Source organism: Ciconia boyciana, chromosome 3 (genome assembly GCF_034638445.1).
Source record: "Ciconia boyciana chromosome 3, ASM3463844v1, whole genome shotgun sequence".
Classification (NCBI taxonomy): domain Eukaryota; kingdom Metazoa; phylum Chordata; class Aves; order Ciconiiformes; family Ciconiidae; genus Ciconia; species Ciconia boyciana.
In genome coordinates this window covers 63,157,108-63,175,876 of record NC_132936.1, presented here as the reverse complement: position 1 = coordinate 63,175,876, position 18,769 = coordinate 63,157,108, and the positions used below count along the sequence as shown (strand labels likewise).

Below are 18,769 nucleotides of genomic sequence, written 5' to 3'. Positions count from 1 at the left end.
TTTTCACAGTAACAGCATAATGGTTCTTTGGGAAAAGAAGAAAATAAAAGAGTTCAGACTGTTCAGCTAATAGTGATAGCTTAGACATCAAATAATATTTTATAATTATAGATAAAGAGTAGAGTTCTCATGTTAACCTACTTTGTGGATAAAACAAAAATATCAACACTGAGTTCAGGGAAGTAAACTGAAGGCAGCATTTTAAAAAGCTATTTTTCATAACACAGTCCCTAGTTCTTATTATTTGCTAGTTCACAGATGAATCTAATACTGCTCCTTATTACTACTGTGGTCTGAAACATCACATTTCAAGAACTTACTTTCTGTTAGTTAAAAGTGTATCAAATTGAACTTTTGCATATTGTGTATTTCCCTCAAGACGAACGGTTCTGAAATGTTTGAGCCAAATCGATAGGGATGTTCCTGAGAATATGCAAGAACTTAGAGACTCAGTGCTTTTGTTTTCCTGACCAGACTTATTTCACTACTTAGTCATGTTTCAGCTGGAAGTGGTTGTGACTGCCAAACTCAGTGCTGTGGGCATGTGCTAGGCATGCTAAGCTATTGCTTACAACATCCAGTCCCATTGGACTTAGGCACAGGGCTGCTTAGCTTACAAAACAGCAGAAAGAGGCCATTACCTTCAGACAAGCCGTCAAACCCTCCACAACTGAGAGAGCATAGGGATGTTTTGTGTTGGCTGCTCAGGTGCCTGCAGACTCTGCCAAAGAAGACAGGCCGTTTCTCACAACTTGCTCAGACGGCTACATGTCTCCATCCTACCTGAAGTGAAATTTAAGACCATTTGTGCAGCCGAGACATGAATAAAGAGCAAGACATGCAGTGAACAAATACAAAATTGCTTCTTATTTAGTGAGTCCCAGCCAATCTGTGTCTCAAATGGAGCGGGACTTCTCTTGCATAACAGCATGTGAATGTGTGCTGCATCAAAATGTGGACGTGACAAGGTGTTGAACTCAAAAAGAGTGTCTGGATACTTCCTAGCTTGCCCTTGACTTTGCATCTTTTGCATAATAACAAATTGTCACATTGTGGGCATTTCTGGGGTGGATGACGTAACTAATTAATTTCCTTGTTTAATGTTCTTTGTGTTATCATGCTTCAAACCATTAGAAAGTCCGTAGTTATTCCGTAATTACTTTATTTACTACAGACTAAATATTACAATTTAGAACATGAGGTCAAACTAAAGGGAGAAGTGAATTGTCAGTGATGTATGTCCTTTCTTTGAATGCAATCAGGGCAGTATCCTTTCTGTCAGACTGAAAGTAGGCAAATAGTTATCCCCCTGTGCTGTTCTAAGTCAGCTCAATAACATGAGGTTTATTCCCAAAGACTCACTGAAATGTGAGGCATGTGTTGCACACCTGAAGGTACGGCAAGGTCTGATTATCAGTCTGTCTCTATTATCAGTAAAAACATATTAATGTCAGCGTCAAGTCTGTTGAACAAGTTGCAAAAGGGTTCCAGGAGGCATTTCCCCTCTCATGAAGAGCTCTAAGACCTTGGTTACAATTCCAGGAACTGCAGGAACTGCACCAGATGTAAAAAGACATATTACAGCCAGCAGGCACTGTATTACTCGGTTATAGTCCATGAATTGTCACTCTATAATTGGCAAGCAATTGTAATAGCTTGAGTCATTTGGAAAAAAAATATTCCAGAAAATGCTTCTTTTGCTTTTCCCCACACCCAGCAAATTATACTGGTGTTAGAGTCATACGAATGCCCTGCAGATGACATAGACAGGTTGTCTTCTGCATGCAATGGGTCTCTGACACACCAAGATTAGCAGAAAGGTGATCCGGCTTTTGCATTTTACTTTTTGTTAGAATTCAGTTTTAAAAACAGCCCTCTACTGTTTGTTTCTTCTCCTAATTAAGACCTTGCACTGGGAAAATGTGATGACTCACCTACTTCTCCCTTTTGCTGAAGTAAGATAAAAGAGGTTGGCAAGTAGCTGCAGAGCAAGATGAAGTCAAGAAGAGAAGCCCATTCTCCTGTCCCATCACAAGAAGCATCTAGGAAGCGCTGCCTCTGCAGACCTTTTCTTCAGGTGACTCAATCTCCCACATTGACTGTGATCCTGGAAAAAGGGCTCATGCCAAATAACTATCCAGATAATGCTGCAAATTCCAAGCTAATCAAGGAAATTGCCTATTCACTTGAACAACAGTCACAGGCCTGGGAGACGCCAGCCTCCAACTGCAGTCATGCCTTGGCTCATTAGTCCTATGTGCCCCTGAAACTAAACTGTCAAAGGGGTGTTGAGTGCACAAAGCACTGGGCAGCATCTGAATTAAATTCCTGTGCGGAACCAAAAATAGAACACTTTGAGCCCCTTTTCTGTTGTGAAGAAAAAATGCCTGGACAAAAAAATGCTTTTCTTGGTATTATTTAATGTGTTTTTCTGTCTAAAAAGCTAAAGATTTTTGGCCTCAAGGGGTGCTAGCCTGTTACCTTAGAGACTGTTTCTTTTAGAGGCAGTGGAGTGGCAGAGGGCATGCCTTTGCTGCTTACCTTGGCAACCATGAATTGCTAAATGCTGTTCCCATGAATGCAAGCCTTTCACTGCCATTAGCGCTTGCCCACAGGTATAAACATTCCTTCATGAAAAGGTCCAGGGGAATGTACACTACCTCGATAAAAATCAAGACGACAAACAAAAGCATATTATATAACAGAGCAGTTATATAAAATTAGATTTTAAAACACGACTTGTCTTTAATGACATTGATCCTGGACGTGGTCAAATTTCCTGTTCCATTTATATTCCCTACAGCCATACCAAGCGGTGGCAGTGGGGAAGGGAGGAAAGCAAGAAAGCTCGACAGGATATTCTTGTTTCTGTAATTGCAAAATGGAAGACCACTGTGTCTGTACTCAGAATAAATGTGCTGGACGGCTTCACAGGAATAGTATGACTCCAGCGGTCTCCCTCCCTGGCACTGGGGCAGATGGAGGCAGGAGGAAAGCAGAGCTTGCCGGGGCTCTGCAATGGCACTAGCTCCCCCCGCTCACAGGAATTCTTTATGGTCTAGCTGGGCAAACACTACAGGCAACATTCTCAACATGTTTACCTGTATAAAGCCCTTGTGCTGCAAAAACAAGAGATTTGTTGTATTCTTCCTGTAAATGAGGCTGTTGAGCGGGGAGGAATTAAGTTCTAAACTTAATTCTCCCCTCCCTCCCAACCCCCCAGTCTCCATTTTGTAAACTGATTTTTTTTAGAAAACAAGATTTTCATTCCATTATCAAGTCAATTCACTTTCTCAGGTCTCATCTGATAGTCAGTACCTCTAATAAAACCTTGGGTCATCTGTTTTTTTAGATTGCAGTGAGGCTTATTTTAGAAGGAGAATAAGCTCTTGGAAACACAGCTCCACTACAAGACATGTCTCTAAATGTCTGTCAAAGGGGAGCCAGAAAGCAACTAATGGGTCACAGGGACTGAAAAACACAGACCTCAGCAAAGCACAAAGAGGCTATGGTCTTGACCTGCCTATATAAGAGCAACTTTGTGCAATGATATTGGGGTACTGTCTTACAGCAGGCTTGTTGGGACAAGAGAAGACTCCTCTTGCCTTGAGAAAATCCATGTAGCAATAGTGCTTAGCACCTCCCATGTAACCCTCCCTGTGAGCAGAATGGGCTGGCCTTGCATTCCCCATGTGCCGTGACACCTGGCAGTCAAATGGGCTCCTGAAAGCTGAGCCTAACACAAGGGCAGCGCTGCAGAGTTTCAGGATTGCCACTGAGCCAATGGCCATACAGCTGCACCCAGTTAGCCATGTGTGTATGCAGACAGACCACTTCTTCTGAAACATTCGTGTGCACCCAGAAGATGTCAGTGGACCAGCAGCTCTTAGGATACCATATAATAGAGCATGTCTGGGCCAAATCCCTACAGAATGAAGAATGACCAAGCTATCAGTGTTCCACACAGTGCCCTGATGCACTGCATGTCTCTAATCTGTTCAAAGAGTTGAATTACATTAAGAATCAGATCCACTATTTGATTTAGATTTAAAGCGTATCTAGATTCTCCTTTATAAAGTAGTAGAAGAAAAAAACGTGCCTTACTGTATGGGCTTTTCTTTCTTCTCCCTTTTTGGTGGAGCATGGAGAATTTTTTCTTTTCTAGTATTAGCCAAGCTCACCCCATGCATCCCTGTTCTCCTCCCTCCCCTGCAGGTGATTAAGTGGTGGGCTCAGCAGTGTACGAGTGGCAGGGAGGGAGACTGGCAAGGCAAGTGAACCTCTCGGTCAGCTGCAGGCCCCTTATTTATTAGATGAAATTGTTACTTTTTTTCAAAATTCCAAGTGAATTTTTCCCCTCTTTGTACAAAAGGAAAATGCTCATTGCTGCCAAATGAGTGGCAGCAGGGCCAGCAGGTCAAGAGAGGTGATTCTGCCCCTCTAATCTGCTCTGGTGAGACCCCACCTGGAGTATGCATCCAGCTCCGGAGCCCTCAGCACAGGAAAGACGTGGACCTGTTGGAGCAGGTCCAGAGGAGGGCCACAAAAATGATCCCAGGGCTTGAACACCTCTCCTATGAGGACAGGCTGAGAGAGTTGGGGTTGTTCAGCCTGGAGAAGAGAAGGCTGCGGGGAGACCTTATTGTGGCCTTTCAGTACTCAAAAGGGGCTTATAAGAAAGATGAGGACAAACTTTTTAGCAGGGCCTGTTGCAATAGGACAAAGGGTAATGGTTTTAAACTAAAAGAAAGTAGATTCAGACTAGATATAAGGAAGAAATCTTTTACGATGAGGGTGGGGAAACTGTGGAACAGGTTGCCCAGAGAGGTGGTAGATGCCCCATCCCTGGAAACATTCAAGGTCAGGCTGGATGGGGCTCTGAGCAACCTGATCTAGTTGAAGATGTCCCTGCTCATTGCAGGGGGTTGGACTAGATGACCTTTAAAGGTCCCTTTCAACCCAAACTATTCTATGATTCTATGAAAACATGCGGAGCACCTCAGCAGGTGTAAGCAACAGGCAAGCACAAAGAAGGCAAGCCATCACGGGAGGAAACCTAGCCTGTTGGCCGTGCTCTGCCCTTCCTGGCTCTCGGCAGGGTGACCCAAGGCCAAGCAGAGAGGACGTCCAGAACAGGAGACCTAAGCCTGACCAGGAAACCAAGAGTGTGGCCTTTTCCTTTGCTCCTGAAACCGGTGGGTTTGACGTTTGCTCTCTCAAAAGGGGAAACATTGCGCTGACAGGAAAAACATTTACAGATGTCACTTAAGATACTTCTTTCCCTCTTTATCTCTCCCCTCTCTCAAGCTCCAGTCAAGTGCTTCTCGATTCTTTGCTGGTAAAGCAGATACATTTTTATTTCCTTTGCCCCCACATTGTAGCACTGTCAGAGGGCGAAGCATGCAGGAGAGGCCCTTCTCCTGGCGGGGCAGGCCAGCTGCCCCAGAGGTCCTTCCTCATCTCTCCAACCTCCTCACGTCCTCTCACCAGGCCTGGCGTCAAGCACTGACAGCCGCAACAGAGCTGGGGATGTTCCCAGCACCCTGTGAGTGCCGGCCAACAACCCAGTATCCTCTCCCACTGCAGCGGCACAAGCTTCATGCCTGCTGACCAACTAGTGCTATAACTTTGGGCTTCTACTGGTGTCACTGGGGGAACAGCTATGTGTTTCTTTCTGCTAAGCACACCGGTGGTCACACCACCACTGTCTCCTTGTAGGAATGGGGTCTTTACAGATTTATGTCATGTACTTCTGTGAAACCACTGCCTATTCTACTACTTTCTACACACACCTTTATTGACGTTTCTACTCCTGGTGCAACGTCAAGAGAACGAGGAACCTCCTGGTCTGATGCACTGGGCAGTGCCTGTGTGGTCCCCAGCCCCAGGGGCTTTCAGGGGTGTGGTGAGGGTCTAAAGACCTTGTTTTCAGGGGTTTCCTCTGAAAAGGAAACAAAAAAACTTGCAGAGTACAGGACTTACTCCTCCTTGAATTCAGCTCTCAGGAGAGATTACCAGCATCCACCTGTATGCATATAAACATACAACCAAACAACAACAGGCCAAGCCCACCAAGAAAAAAAAAGCATTAAAAAGGACAAAACGGTACTTACACTTTTGGTCCCCAAAAAAGCGAATGTTCTTCTCAGCAGCACTAAATGAAAAAAGAACAACGAAAAATGAGAGCTATTCCTTGGCTTCTTGATTGAAATAACCTTCCTTCATGAAACAAATAGCATCACTCCCCAGGTGTTTGTCAAGTGAGAGACAATGGTAGTTATGGGACATTTCTATAATCCACAACTCCCAGCTGAGAAAAATTGAAAAGACATTTGATTTATGAGACGAAGCAATTGTGAAGCAATGCAGTTGTGAAATCCCTTAGTGCAAAGATCTTTCAACTGATACTAAAAAACTGGGAACACGTAGATGAAGCTTAGCAACTTTACAAACTCAAAATTTTTGCTGTGTAAGAGTTATGGTGCAACTCAAGAAAACAAAGAAAAAAAATTCTTTATGGTATTTTTTCCTGGTTTTTCCTGCATTATCTAAGTGAAAATGTTCCAAGTAGCAGAACATTTGTTCTGCTTAGTTTGAAGAAGCAGAATAGACAATATGTGTAAATTGAATAGATTAAGCAAAAAAAGTCATAAACATTTCTGAATTGAATATGCGCTTAAGAAAAATATTCTGTCTCCTAGTTCTGTGTTCAAAAACTGTTGCTCAGGTTGGTTTCTGAAGCCCTTAGTGTACTGAGAAAGCCAATATGAGCTCTGGCATCTCCTTCGGGAAAAAAGAAAAAGAAGAAGAAGAAGAAAGGAAAACAATCAGGAGGGCTGGAGCATCTGTAAGGATTCACCATTTGACAGCCGAGCTGGTAGCAAGCAGACTTTAATACTTAGAGGCAATTAAATTTTTTAGTCAAACCCCATCAAAATTCTGTTTCCTTTTAAAAGTTTGGATGGTTCAGACTTGGGGTCCCTTCCTTCCTCTACTCCAAAGGCACCGTCACCTTCCTTCCTTGCCCAACTCCATTACGGAAGTGCAGGCCAATGGCTGCCACTGTTTCTTTCCTGGCATGGAGCAACAATAACCGTTTACATCGATGAAACATAAATCTGGGCACATAATGGCATCAGATATCAAACAAAACAAGCCAGCTATTAAACAAACCTGAAGACTGGTAGGGGAATAAAGACAAGACCAAAGGCTACAGTTACCACTCCGATGTGAGCTTTTCCACTGCTTCCCAGTTGTGCCATTACTGCTCAACCAAGTGACAACAGCACACTGCATTTCAGAGCTACCAAAGAAATTTCCACTACAGGAAACACACAGAACAAGGTCAGATACTTCATTATTTTAGTTTTCCAGCATCTGTGTCAAGTCACATTTAGATTTGTTCAGCTGAATTTCCTGCATCTGGGCTGTAAATTCGTGACATATTCAGCTGTTCCCCCATAACTACAGCCCCCAGAATAAAATGTTCTTGCCTTGCCTTGCCTTCCTTCCCTTCCCACAAAAACTCTTCTTCTCCAAGACAGGAATTTGGTGTGGTTTGGTCACCACGTTATGACACTTCAGGTTTCGGAGGGTGGCTTTCCCCAGGTCCGCGCTGACCTCAGCCCCCTGCAGCCGGCCAGCAGGTGGTCCTGGAAGGCAGTGCAGCCGTAGTCTTGACCCAAGAGCATCTACATGATCACCGGGTCTGGCATCCCTCCCTGTGACGTACAGAGCTAGCTTCCAGGTCTGGGTGGGTGAAATCAAATAAACTGGTATAATTCCAGGGGAAGCAAGTAGCAGTGGTTTTGGTTCACTACACTGAATGTGTTAAAGGCTGAGAGTTGCCAGGAAAAGGACCATGCAAATTAAGGGATATTTTTTTCTGTAACATGGTGAAATTAAAGAAAAGCTAAGATTAGCATTCTAACACTAGCTTCACAGGTCCCAATTCTGCCATTACTGAATGAAAGCGCTGAAAAGTGGGGAAAAAAAGACTCTTACTTCTGGCAGGGAGCGGTGAAATGCTGTGATTATCAAGGAGTAGTGGAAAAGTTCCCTGGAATTAGCTAGCGGTCGTGTACCGGGCTGTTTCAACCACTGTGAACAGCTCGTACCTACTGTGAACACACCAAGGGAGCAGCCCTCATCTCCCCCTCTCCAGATTTTTGCTGTTGGCTGGACATTCCTGATCATTTTCTTCCTCTACTTACAGCACAACACAATCTAATTCACCCACCAACATAACTTGTCAGCTTCCATTGTAAAACAGTGGTCACAGTTTGAAAGCATCAGTACAGATGGCCCACAGTGATCCTCTTATATTGCTGTACCAAAGTCACCATCAAACATTCCTGATTTGAAAGCAACCGGAGCTAATTGTGTTGCTGATTTATGTCACAAGTTATTGTACTACCTAGTCATGGCTAAAAACACGTCTTACTCTGAAAATTTTGGACTAACAAATATTTTTGATGGTAAATACCACAAGAATATGCTACTAATTTTTAGTTATCTGGTGGTTTACTTTAATTACTGCCTCTATAGTGAAGTCACTGCTGGGATGGTGGACAACAAATATTTAAAAGTACTCGATAATGCTATGCAAAAGTGTAGGGCACAAACTGAGGAAGAACACCATATCCAATTGAAATGGCAGAGGAATGCAGTAGGCAGAATGTAATTACTTGTATGAGAATTTGCCTAGGAAACTGAAGCTAACACCTCCGCTCCTTTGAAAAATGTACTTTTTAGCATATAATCATCTAAGTTTCTTTGCTAGGTGAACATTGCATTGTTAGAGTGTTGGCAGGGAAGTTAGGGTGAAAAAAAAAACACCAAATACAACAGAACGAATGTTTCTTGAATGTCTATTAATTTCAAGTTGATATAAGAAAAAGATGCCATGACTGCCTAAGGAAAGCAAAATGGAAATCAAGGGAAAACAAGGTTTGTTTTGAGTTTCACACCTTTCTGAACTTCTGGAAGCCGAGGCCAGAGGCAGAAAGAACCCGGGATAATTCTGACCCAGGAAATGCTAAACTCCATATGAATGCCTTTTTCCATAGGATTTAAGACCTGGGGCTAGACTTACATTTGGAAACTGTTGAAAATGGTTTGCCAAATGCCAAATGAAATTGGCAATTCATTATGGTTTTGATGACAGCACTCAAATATTTGAAAAAAATAGCCTGGGATCTTTTGGATGCCCTTAAGTCCTGGAAGGAAGGCCTTAAGTCTGTACTCATTAGTAAGAGCAAAAGTCTACTTCCAGAAAGCCATTCAGAGGCTGCACTGCAGGGATGCCTGGTGTTTAGAAAGCCAGCACCCAGCCCTGCGATGCTGGGCTCCTCCTACCAGGCACTGTGCAGGGGGCAGCTGCAGGGAATCGCATCCACCCTGCGCGCTGCTGAGACTAACACTGAGTAGAAAGCCCCTCCGGCTAGCAAACAGGGAAACCCTGAGGACAGGCACAGATTTTAACTCTGTCCTCAATGGCCCACTCAGTTATTGGAAGGCACCTTCCCCTCTTCAAACCAAAGTCCCAGCCTGTTGGAAAACAGCCTAAATTACCACACACAGCAGAGGTGTCCAGCCATGCTTTGCAAAAATGACCTCAGGACGGTCTACAGTGGCCTGGTTGACATTTGCAGTTACGTGGGAAGCGGCGGACTGCTACTCACCTTGGTCCTTCAAAACTGGGAGAAATGGGCTCTGCCCTTCCCTATTTCTTTGGAAAGCTCCCAAACCAGCCAGTAACAGGCACGTGCTCTCCCACCTGCTCAGACCCCCTGTGCAACAGAAGGGCAGATGCTCTCGGACAAAGGGAGAGCAAGCGGCAATTTATACACTACACACAGAGGATGAAGAGGGAGAGCTCTCCATGTTAACCTTAATCCCTTGGGCCCTGGAAGCAGCATAGCTAAAAACACTAATTAGCTGAAGCATAGCACCATGCAGAGGAAGCAATATTCCCTTTCATCCAGAAGCTAACTTGGGTGTGCAGGGTCTACATATGCTCTGTAGCCAAAGGAGAGAGGGGATAGGGATACTGGGCTTCAATCACTGCTCTAGTCATGGGTTTGTTATACCGTCTGATTTTCCACAGGTGATAAAAATGGGGTGTTCTCGTATCTATACAGACTGAAGACAAACATTATACATTGAAACACAATGGTATATAGCTGCAGCAAGAAAGAAAACAGAAGAGACTGGGGAGACGAGCTTCAAATATAAAATTCACTTTAATGACATATCATATTTTAGGCTGGCCTCCCTTCACAATGTTCCACAAAACCAGTCTTAATAGAGACATTTACAAGCACAGAGTATAGATTTGGAGGAAGCAAAGACCCCTTTTATTCCAGGAAATTGAGAGAAACTTTCCACGCACACATACGCACTCGTGCACTCACAAAACCTCCTCGAGTGTAACTTTAAGAGAAGCAGCAGCATTGCTCAGCTCAGATCAGCCAGAACCACTTAATTTTGATTGAAGAGAGGAAAAACAACAACAGTAAAACTCAAACCACTGGGTTCAACAATTTGGGCCAAGTCCTAAAAATAGAACTGCTTTCTTATGGAAAGAAATACCAAAAAACCCCCAATCCAAAACAAAAAAAACCCTCCAGAAGATCTGAACTGTTCTCAAAGTTGTCTGAATTTGGTGCCAAGCACACAGGGCAGCCTAATACTTAAGAGGCTGCCTGTGCCAGCTCTGAATCCCTCCAGTAACTAGAGACTGCATATCCAAGACAGACTGGGAAGTGACTATGGAAAAAAAAACCCTGTTTTCTAGTGGGCAAGCTATCCAGCCATTTTAACCCTTGCTCGAACGCTTGCCTTGAGGCCTCATGATGTGCAGGCTCTCCCTGGCAGACTGCCTCCAGCTGCCAGCACTTGTGGCACTGCAGCAGGACCAGCCTCCGGCACCCACCCTCCAGCAGCGCGTGGGGTGAAGCGGCAGCTTTACTGCCTGCGAAGAGAGGGTTTGGCCCCGCTGGCGAGGGCTGGGCGTCTTTGGTAGCATCCACCTGCAAGAAGGGAGCCGGTTCAGCCCGCAGCTCCAGCCGGGGGAAGGTTGCAGGAGCTGGCCCCTGCCATGCCCACTGGGCACAGAGCAACCCGCCAGCTTCCTCCCAGCAGGGAACAGGGCATCACTGGTGGAGAACAGATCTGCTTTTGCACAACAACAAATCACTGCTGTGAATTATTTGCCTGAAATTATCGTCATGCAGCAAGGCCTTGATGTGCTTGGTGCTGTACAAACTCAGAAGTGTTTCTGTAGGACTGAAAAGGCACAGGGGATGTGCTGTCAGTGGCATGCGAAATAATTTAAGAGGAAAGAGAGTTTTCTGTTTCCCTGCCTGCACTGTTCAGAATGGGCAAAACACAAAAAATAATGTTAAGAACATAAGTAGCAAAGCAGCTTATGTTTATCCCCTGTGAGACTCCCTATTATCTTACTAAGAACCAGGCAGAAATACAGCTCCTCATGATTTTGCTTTCATGCTTTGCCCAATCTCAAAATGTGTGGTACTAAGAGAACGTATCCCCTTCAGGGACAGAATATAGGAACAAATGCTTTCTGCACATTATCCTGGCAAGAAATACGGGTCTTCATTATCCATGCAGGAAGGCAGGATTCTGGATTTTCACAAATCGCCTGAGAGCTTCATGCTAAAATGCCTGACATGTCACTACTGACATCTGGCAGATGAGTTCTCAAGTGTTATCTGCACCTCCTTCTCTTTCTCTCTAGACCGATGGCCTAACAGATGTTTGTCCAAAACACCTGACGATGATGCCTGCAAAGGCTCCGGGAGGGTAACTCCCCCATCTCCCTCTGCAATCCTTCCCAGCCCCTGCTGTTCTTGCGAGGCATTCCACTTGTGGTCCAAGGCAGTCTCTGTATTAGTGATTTTGACTTTTGCCTTTGGTATAAAAACATATTAAAGAAAAGTGTTAAAAAAAATTCTTAGTAGTACAATGTTAGTTAACCTTCATCAGTTGTATTGCTGCTGAACAGGCTCCATTGTAGCTCCACCAGTTTCCACATAAACTCCAGATCCAGTCCTAACTTCAGTTTCCTGAAAACCTTTGTTAGGGTGGCAGGGTAAGCTACTTTCTTCCACTCCACATGGCTGAAATTTGTATAAGGAGCAAGAGAAGCCAGGATATTTAAGGAAGAAAGGTCACTTCTCTTTTCATGTAAAAAGGGTTCTTAATAAGCCAGGATCCCAGCTGAATTTTTGTGTGCCAAATACAAGAAATATAATATGAGAGAAACAGAAGTGCTATTTTGGGTCACCTAAGTATCATATTCTGAATAATCCTTTTATTAGTAGGCAGCCCTTTCCTGCCTTTTCTTTCTCTCCAGCATTTACAGACCTCAGGCTCATACATTTCCATCACTGCTGTGAGGAGGGTATTTGTCAACATCCTGTCCCTTAAAAAATATAAGTAAATGTGAACTTGAGCTTAGCAAGAAGCACATCACAAAGCACAGAGCAGCAACTCTTATAGTTGTTTTAAAATGTGCTTTCAAGGAGAAGGTCAATATTTTTTATATTAGATTTATCTTCTTTCTAAATGCCTGACCCAAATAAGCAATCAAAGCAAATGAAAGCCTAAAGCAATCAGTTCTAATTTCATCATGTGATTCTGGCCTGGTGTGTAAGAAAACACTCCATTAACTTAACAAGCAACATGCGCATTGGAAATATTATTCAAAGCATTTAATGGAGTTGCATAACTCGTGTGTGTTTGCTAGAGATAGTAAAAATAGTCAAGAGTAACATTTTTTTTTCAATAAAACATGCCCTTTTATTTTAAAAAACAAAAGTTGCTTATGCTTTTTACAGACATTTAATATCAAAGTGCTCTTCATTAGCATTAGCATCAAGGCTCTTCAGGTAACAAGTTTAATAAAAATACTCATTAAGAAATAGTCTCTTTTGAACATGATAAAACAAGAATTGAAACTTTTTTTTTTGCAAAGTTTTGCTTTCCAGACAGCTATCACAAATACTTTCACTTCAGACTACAGAGTGGTTAAATTTGTTTATTCAAGAGTCTGAATAATTGGGGTATTTTCTCCCACCCTGTCTTTTTAAGTTTAACCCTATGTATAAGTTTGAAAGCTTTCATATGATTTGGACCAATTACAGAGGCCCCTTGGAACCGAAGCTATGCCTGTACTAGGCATGGCTCCGACGCCAAGGCCAACCAAGTGAGTGCAGGAGCATTTTTAATTACAGCACCACCCTATCATTTATGATTACTTAAGTGCACTTGACCCCACCAGTTGTCTAATCCTTCCTTTTAACTTCTCCACGGTCTATTAAACATCCCCATTTACAAGACTCTCTGCTGGAATCAAACCCTTGGTAGTTGCAATGTCTGCCTTTCCCGTCTACAATGTCCTGACAGCCCTTAACATATTCCAGTCCAGATTTGACCTCTCAACAGTACGTGTCTAAATTGAGTCCATCTCACTGACAAAGATCAAACTGCTACTTAAAGTGTCTCGTGGCTGGATTTCCTTCCCAGCAGACCCACAACTCCAAGCTGAAGTAGACATGAAAGGCTGCATGCAGCTGCAAGCGGTATTAGGTAGGAGAACAGTGCAAGCCTCACATGATCTGAGCAGCAAGTGCTCCTGCGGCACTGGTATGGGGAGAAGGGAGGGGAAACGGGGGACAGGTTCCTGGCCCTAGAGTAAATCCGCGCCTAGAAAGCATGATGGTGATACTCATCCGTGCATGATGGTGATACTCACCCACCACACTACTCATGCGCAACGATGATACAGTCAGCACTAGATAAATAGCTTCTCTGAATAGAAATGAAAGATTTTGTGCTATTTCCCTTATTTGTGGTGTTGCTTGATTCATTTGTACTTATGGCTCAGAACTTTTCACAAATACCGTCAGGAAAACCAACTTCCCTACTAATCCAGGAGATCCAGCAGTACAACATGCAGTATAGGTCTTCTGCATGGAAAAATGATTTGCTGCTCTCAAGTACATAAAGAAATTAATGAATGCTGAAGGTGATTGCCAGCTGACATTAAAATAGAATAGAGAATACAATTCCTACTCTTTTCCACTGAAGAGTCACAAACAATGTAGACAAAACCACTGCTTTTGTGGGGAGATGAAGAGGCTAAGCAAAGAGCTATAGCATCTACAGTTTCAGCTGTGTTTTCATTGTTTACTTACAATCAGGCATTTAGTTTTCCTTTGAAGTTATATCCTCTTCTTTAGGACAAGTATTCTAGCAGGGAGAGAGGAGACAGCTCTTGATTTCACTTTCTTGAAAAGGCTATTTTGCCATTAATATACTGGAAAACAGCCAACAACTATCTTCCTGCAGGGCCTACAGAAACAGAACTAGTACAGAAAAAAAGTCTTTGAACTAATTCTTGCAATAGCAATGTAAAAGAAAATCATGTGCTTGCCAGACAAGTTCTTCAGGTCTAGTACAGCCAGAATATGTACTTTGAAAAAGAGAATCTATTTCCCAGATAATAATGTTCTTTGGAAACCATTCCATGCTCCTAGAAATTAATCTGTGAAGTTTATTTTCTGGCTACGTGGGTGGGGAAACACAGGTCCAGGAAACACACTCATCATTCTCAGTGGATTAGAAAAGTTAATGCCTGTCTCACACCTGTCTTTTAACCTTGTTTCTCTCCTTCTTTTCCTAGCCATCATTGTTCCACTCGGTCCTACAGTGACTCTGATCTCACTGAATGCAAACTTGTCACTCCTGGATTTCTTTATCTATACCCCATTCTTGAAGAAATGCATGGAGCTGATATTCAAAACCTTCTTCTAGTGAGTCCAAGCACCAAGGAAAACAAAACCAGAGGCTTGATAAAATCTCACTGGGTGATTGTGAGGGGTTGGGGCAACTAAGGTTTTCTCAGGTTCAAGTGCTAAAAAAAGATACCTCTTATTGTTCTGGTAATGGAAGGGAGAAATCAATTAAATCGGGGGTTTCAGAAAGCAACCCAAACCTTTAGATTTGGTTTTTACAAAGCAAAAATGAAACCAAGAAATTAGTAAGATCCCAACTATCCTGGGGTAAATAGGTGAATAATTTTTCTGTACGATATCCTAGCAGTGAGAAAACCATTATCCCATTTCAAGAAATATGTATGTAGGTATATATAGCAACCACTGATACAATATATCCCCTGAGAAATGTTTCCTTCTTCACATATTACACAATGGACTGAAGAGTTTTAATTATCCCCTCCCAGCTTTGTACTAGCTCTCCTCCCTGCCAGGGTGAAAAATCCTGTGGCATTTCAATTCCACTTGCAGCTAAGTATTTTCAGTACACACTTTATGTTTCTTGCCTTGGGTAACATAGTCAATTTGTTAATTTGGTTGTTAATTCAGGGGGAGAGGAGTGCTGTTTCACAGCTTCTGTGTAATCCTCCATCCCTTAGCTATGTCTCGTTTTCTTCCAAATATACTGCGGGGTTTGGAATTTGTAGTAAAGATGCGAAATTATTCTAGGATTTCCTTTTCCTTTCAAACAGTATTTAAATTGAGGTATCTGGCTAGTGCTTGGCAATTATTACTTAAAGAATAAAGTTTCTTGCTAAATCCTGGGTTGCACCTGGTGCAATACCCTCACTCACTGTGCTGAAGGAAAACAAGGGTATTTCTGGGGATTCCACTAGAGATGTGTGAAGACTTAAAATTTCAACACACACCACGTAACCAGTTCCTATTGTTTCTGAACTCCACATTTCAACAATACCATTGTCTTTCCTGCCCACTATAAAATGATACAGGGTATAATGACAGTTAGCACTTCCCCTTCTCACACAATAAAAGGGGATGGCATCTGTCTGTAAGCACACACATAAATCTGCTGGAATTGCATATTATGAAACATTTGAGGCAAGATGTCCATTATCTCTAGTATGAGAATATTATGCTTTAGAAATAAAATGCAGAATAGGATTAACAGCGTCTAAACCACTTAATAGCTCAGAACCTAGGCAGAGATGAACTAGCATACAGATTTCTTTGCACTCAGTATGACTAAGTCTTTGACTAATTTAAGCACTTTAAAAGCATTTCATGTGTATCTCATAATTCCAGGAGCACAGCAAGCCTTTTGCTGCATTGCTGTTTGGATGTTCTAAGTGGTAAATCCTGTATGCCATGTAAGCATCTGCTTCCATTACAGTTGTTCTGGTTCCTAACAAACAAAACCTTCTGCTTTTAAAAGCTTCCTCTACTTTCTTTTAAATTCTTTTAATAAAACTTGTGGAATATATTTCATTTGCATAGAATTACTACATACATTTTTCTGTGACTTCTACTTGGGAGCATTATTTTTGACTGTGCAAAAGCAAAATATTTGTATTTTACAGTATTAAATTCAATGTAAACTGCCAACATACCAGTCAATCTCTGACCTGACCTTCTTCTGTCAGAAACAGGACCACAATAATGTACGACTCAACTACTGAGCTGATCTTCAGGGATTTTATTCATTCTTTGTTGGACTCCTGTATAGGATGATAGGACATAAATAATAATTAATACACATCACAAAAGCTGCTTTGATAGTTTTGACAGTTAGACCCACTAAGGATGGAATTTTCTGACTTGAACTTACACATCTTACCTGAACTAGCTTTCTCCCACCTGAAGATTGAAGAACCTTCATGAATCTGCGAGGCAAGGCCTTCACTGGTACGAATTTTCATAGTTCCTCCTTTTAGCTCTCATTTCTTATAATAAAGTGTTCATCGAAAGCTCTAGTCAAACCCTTTCTGCTCTTCTCAATAAGTGAGCATTCAAGTAGCTGATTGTAATGGAAAAATGGAAGTTACATAGCACAGTGCAAAAACTTACTACTTTCTATTTAGATAAACACTACACATATCTATTCCTCGGAAAAAATATATTGTAAAATTTCCAGGTTCTGTGGCCAGTTCAATTTGCTATCATTGAACTATCTAATGATATTCTTTGCCTGGGTCTTTTTCTCCTTCCAGCCGTATCGTTCTGTTTCGAGGGCCTGTGCTGCTTTGCTCAGTTAATGTTGTCCTCTGAGGAACTCAGCTTTACCCCAGCTGCTGAAATACAAAACAAGGCAAACAAAAAGTTGTCTTGGTGCCTTTATATTTTTCTGCTGCTCTTCTCGTTTTCTCTTCAAGAGTCTTCTTCCATGCCAAGACAACAGAACTATTCTCTTTTCTATGTCATGGACCCCAAGAAGCCCTTTTTCTTCCAACACCCCTTCTCCCTGTCTCTAAATCCCTTCTTCCTTTTGGGACAATATTCCCCTGTGAGCTTCCTGTCCATCTGCTCAGCACTGAGACTGGCACACAGAAGTTGCCTCCTGCTCACCTATGTGGTATCTCCTGCTCCAGCACAAGTCCTCCTCAGCTCCAGTGCTACTTCTTCTCGCAAAACTGGTTAGCCAGGGAAGAAAACTGTCAGATATATTACCTTCAAGGTGCAGTTTTTACCACAACAGGCACAGGGGAATCATCGGTCCTCTCTGAGGGATGAACCTTCAATATTCACATTTTCACAGGAACTTTCTTGCATTTTGTAAGTGCTTTTTATGTATGTTCCTTATTTTCATTTCTGTCTAGGTCTCAAGTTTAGGATTTAGCTGAAATAAATTAGATCAAATCAATGAACAATTTGCTACTATATGTCTCACAGTCATTCTCAAAAAAAACCCCCAAAGTTTTGTCAGTGTGTTTTCTGCAGACATAAGAAAGTAATTTGGCCTAGGTGATTCATTTTTTATTCCTTTCCAGAGTTAGTGTTCACTATGAAAAAATAAAGATCTTTCTTTTAAATGCCCTGCAACACAACAGTAGCTGTTTTCACAGACCAAGTATTGTACTCCTAAAGAAATATTGATAGAGGGATTGAATTGTTGAGACTCTCCTCAGTTTCTTGTATCACGTGCACAAAACTTTAGCAAGTTCAAAACACACCATTGAAATACAGAATACTATTTAAAATGAAGGACATGCAGGAAAAAGCTCAAGTGACTGAGTCTGCAGAAGCACAGCTTTGAAGAAGAATCCTGCTTTAATGGAGATTGTTTCTATCTTTCCTAATTATTGCGAAGGCATTAATCACTGCAGCTTGTAAGCACAAAGCAGAACATTAAGAAAAAACATTATCGTATTACATTTAAAAATCTCAGGTACTGCCCTGACTTCCTTATTTTTGATTCCACAGGATCATGATGCTTTTTGTTAATCCTGAATATATCTATAACTGACTTCCAAAGTGGGTCTAAAAGGGACAACTTCTCACAGGGGACCTTGGCAGGAAGAATACAAGAGCAAAACCTCGAAAAGAGGTTTCTCACTGCATGTAGGGTTGTTACGTGAGACTTTCTTCTAGGATGGGATACACATCTAAAGCAGTCTGGTTCTTAATATCCAGGCTAAATCATCAAGAACAGTACAGACCGTGGTATTTAAATTAAGAAGAGTAAACAGCAATTTTCAGTCATGTTGTTGCTCTATTCTAACATGCCGTATGCTGTGGCTGAACCATCCAACATCTGGACTGTGAATCTGATACTGCCAAAGCTGTACTCAGTGGTTGCCAAACTGCTGAGCCCACGTGTGGCTTCACAGCTCGATATCCAGAGAGCTCAACTATGATTCAAATTCTGAAAAATCACCAGGTCTATGGCTGCAGTATGATTCAGCAGTTTGGAGGAGAGCCTTCTTAAGGAAAAAAAGAAAACAGCAGCACAA

At 42.3% G+C, this 18,769-nt stretch overlaps 1 long non-coding RNA gene across 12 annotated transcripts in view; it reads right to left on the bottom strand.

Moving 5' to 3' along the window:
• Nucleotides 1-18,769, bottom strand: part of LOC140649132 (uncharacterized) — a 54,608-nt gene that overhangs the window by 30,918 nt on the left and 4,921 nt on the right. For 3 of the 12 annotated variants that reach the window (XR_012041493.1, XR_012041495.1, XR_012041496.1), the window contains 6 exons: nt 16,657-17,655; nt 16,430-16,537; nt 14,223-14,393; nt 6,114-6,154; nt 5,793-5,941; nt 2,542-2,656 (listed from right to left, as the gene is read on the bottom strand). This is a non-coding gene — a long non-coding RNA (uncharacterized lncRNA). Of the gene's footprint in view, nt 1-2,541; nt 2,657-5,792; nt 5,942-6,113; nt 6,155-10,248; nt 11,934-14,222; nt 14,394-16,429; nt 16,538-16,656; nt 17,656-18,769 lie in introns of those variants that run through there. The other 9 variants (XR_012041498.1, XR_012041501.1, XR_012041502.1 and 6 more) reach the window with 8 other exon arrangements.